The 3,607-nt window shown below is 47.5% G+C and overlaps 1 pseudogene; it reads right to left on the bottom strand.

The window, feature by feature from the left end:
- Positions 1-340: 340 nt before the first annotated feature.
- On the bottom strand, positions 341-2,309 carry LOC141501966 (LIM domain kinase 1 pseudogene; annotated as a pseudogene).
- Between the last annotated feature and the right edge of the window lie 1,298 nt (positions 2,310-3,607).

The following is a 3,607-nucleotide window of genomic DNA, read 5'->3' as shown; positions in this document are numbered from 1 at the left end:
CTCACTGTCCCTATCCTGCTCCCCCTTGCCAATGCCCCCAGACCCCAAGAAATCCTGAGCTATGTTGGACAAACTTGGTTTATGTTCCTCTGAGGAAGGAAGGGCTCCTGAGTCTGGGCCAGACCCTAGGGTATGGCGAGCTGCTAGGAGGAGATGATGACTGTGCATTTGAGGGGGGCTTAGATGGCTCTTGCGGTGGGGGGAATGGATGGCCTGGTGGGGAAGGATTTCCCTCCCCTCCCTCCTGTTCAGCTGTCAATGCGAGCAGATGCTTATGCTCTCTGAGACAGGGCCTCCTGGGCGGGACAGGGCCAGGAGGGCCAGGGTTGTCTGGGTGGGCTCAGTCAGGGACTTCTGGGTGCATGGGAAGCCTGTTCTCGCCCCGCAGGTGAGTTTCCCAGAACCCTTTCTCCAGCTGTTCTATCTGTGGTCCCAGGGGGAGATGGATGTCCAAGTGCATGTGGAGGATCTTGAGCCACTGTTCCAGCTTCACAAAAGATGGCCTCTTCTCAGGGTCGAGGTCACAGCGGCGGACTGTGATGGGGAAGAAACTTGGTGGGCAGTTGAGGGGACAGTATCGATCCAGGAATCCTCATACATTGAGGCCAAAGTCCATTGTGTGGGGAAGGTAGTCAGGGTCAGTGTTCACCCGGCCGATGATTGCACAGAGAACAATGCCAAAGGAAAAGACATCCACCTTCTCATCATAGCTGTACCCATTGATCAACTCTGGAGCCATCCAATAGGGGTTCCCCACCACGGTGTATCGCTTCTTCCTGTCGGGTTTCTTCAGGCTTTCTGCAGCTGGCCGGGCTGGTTCTTCTCATCCACCATGAGCCGGGACAGCCCAGTGTCAGCCACAGCAACATTCTTGTTTTCTCTCACCAGGAAATTGTGGGAATTGAGGTCTCTGTGGATGATGTTCATGGAGTGCAGATAGGCCATTCCAGAGGCAATGTCCTTGGCAAAGCTAACTTGCTGGCTCCATGGGTACTGGCTGTCCATGCTCTTGATGATTCCCTGGAGGGTGCCACCTTTGATATACTCGGTGATGAAGTTCAACCTCTTTTTCCTTGTAGAGCACACCGAAGAACTTCAGCACATTGGGATGCTCCAGACAGCGCATCACCTTCAGTTCTTTGAGAAAAGTCCTCTGTGTCTCCTCATCGAATCAGATGATCTCATTCATCACCATCACTTCGCCTGTCTCCTAGTGAGACACCTTGATGGCCTATTCAAAGCAGCCCTTCCCTAGTACTTCACCATGAATGAGGTGAGAGGGGAGGAAGATGTGGTGGTCCTAGAGATTATCCAGCAGGACTCAGAATGGCCCAGGTCCTTCTGCTGGGTGGTTGGGGAGCCCAGGGAGCTGCCACAGGGTGATTTGTCAATGCTGCAGCTTCTCAGAACAGGCCTCTGCCAGACAGGTCCTCCCGTTTCTGTGCTGGGAGTTTGGGCTGGGTAACATTGTGGTCTTTGCATATCTGCCAGAGGACTGACTTCTGGACCTGTGCCATGGGCCAGGACATCATGGGGGTCGTACTCAATGGTCAATTGGAGCAGGTGACTGGTCTCCTGAATCAACAGGTCGATCTCATCTAAGGGGACATTCCGGATGGGAGTGCCATTGATTTCTAGGATTCTATCTCCAATGTGGATGGAGTTCTTCACATCTGGACTGATGCAATCTGGATCCACTCCACATACTTGAACAGTGTGGGAGTGCTCAGACCCACAGTCCAACTGGCCGTAAGGTGGGTCGATGGAGACAGAGAGTCCTCGTTTTCCATCAGCAGAGACTGGGTTGGACACCAAAATGACTGTATGGGGGAGGCAGAGCCCAGCGAGTCAGGCAGGATTTGCTCGATGACCAGAGTCACCACCATTTGGTAACATCAATGCCCATAGTACAGCTTGGATCGTTCCACCAGGGCATAGGTATCCCCATCCCCAATGAAGGCCCCACATGTAAGACAGATGAAACATTCAGGATGGTACTTCTGGTCCCCTGCCACCATGACCAATCCTTTTGTGATCTGCTCGGAGCCGCCGTGGCATGATTCACCATAGCGAGCCCAATAATCCTTCTTACAATAAAATTGCCCATCCTTTTCATAGTACTGGTGGGAGAGCGAGGCGCCACACTCACAGCAACTGAAGCAGTCTTAGTGCCATTCAGCATTCAAGGCCTGGAAGTACTGCCCATCATAGATGCTCTGGCCACAGATTGAACACATGGGCAGGTCACTTCCTTCCTCTTCTCCCATACGTTCTTCCCTCCAGGTGCAGCACAGGAGCATCAACCTCATGCAGTCGGCGGGGCTGGGCCGGGGATCGGGGCACCGTGGAAAGGGGAGGCCGGGGGCCGCGGAGGAGGCAGGGTGGCGGCCTGGCAATAAGATAAATTTTTAAACCCTACTGAGCATACATGCTATTCTCTTAGTGCCAAATGCAATGAAAGTAAGATTCAAGCAATTCTCACACCCTCCCTTATTCCCTCTTCTATACTAGGTCCTTTCTACTTCTCTTTCTGTTATAATTTAACCCATTCTGACTCCTTTCTAGTTTCCCAGTATAAATCCATATTTATGTTTTAATTTTTTGTATTTAATTATTTTTTATTATCAAATTTATTTTTTAAAGATTTTATTTATTTTGAGATTTACAATATTCTCCTAATCATACTTCCTCCCCCCCCCCGACTGTAATTTGGAAGTCTTTAGATTGTTTCCATGGTATACATTGATCCAAATTTAATGTGACGGGAAAGAAATCATATCCTAAAGGAAAAAAGTAAAGTATAAGAGAGAGCAAGATTATATAATAAGTTATCAGTTTTCTTCTAAATTAATGGTAATAATCCTTGGTCTGTGTTCAAACTCCACAATTTTGTCTCTGGATACAGATGATATTCTCCATTGCATTCAGCCTCAAATTATCCTTGATTTCAGCATTGATGGAATGAGTAAGTTCATCAAGGTTGATCATCACTCCCATGTTGCTGTTAGTGTGTACAACGTTTTCTGGTTCTGTTCATCTTCCTCAGCATCAGTTCACGCAAATCCCTCCAGGTTTCCCTGAATTCCCATCCCTCTTGGTTTCTAGTAGAGCAATAGTTTTCCATGACACAAATATACCACAGTTTTTTAAGCCATTCCCCAATTGAAGAACATTAATTTGATTTCACATTCTTTGCAATCACAAACAGGGTTGCATGAAGCTTTTTTGTACAAGTGATATTTTCACCCTTTTTATCATCTCTTCAGGGTATATACCCAGTAGTGGTATTGCTGGATCAAAGGGTATGCACATTTTTGTTGCCCTTTGGGCTTAATTCCAAATTGCTTTCCAGAAAATCTGGATGACTTCACAGCTCCACCAACAATGCATTATTGTCCCAGGTTTCCCACAACCCTTCCCATATTGATCATTGTCCTTTCTGGTCATATTGGCCAGTCTGAGAGGTGTGAGGTGGTACCAAAGAGATGCTTTAATTTGCATTTCTCTAATAAGTAATGATTTAGGACAATTTATGATATGACTATGAATTGCTTTCATTTCCTCATCTGTGAATTGCTTTTGAATATCCTTTGAAAATTTGTCCTTT

The sequence above is a fragment of the Macrotis lagotis genome, chromosome X (genome assembly GCF_037893015.1).
Source record: "Macrotis lagotis isolate mMagLag1 chromosome X, bilby.v1.9.chrom.fasta, whole genome shotgun sequence".
Lineage (NCBI taxonomy): Eukaryota > Metazoa > Chordata > Mammalia > Peramelemorphia > Peramelidae > Macrotis > Macrotis lagotis.
The sequence above is the reverse complement of the archived record's forward strand: the minus strand, read 5'-3'. Positions and strand labels throughout refer to the sequence as shown.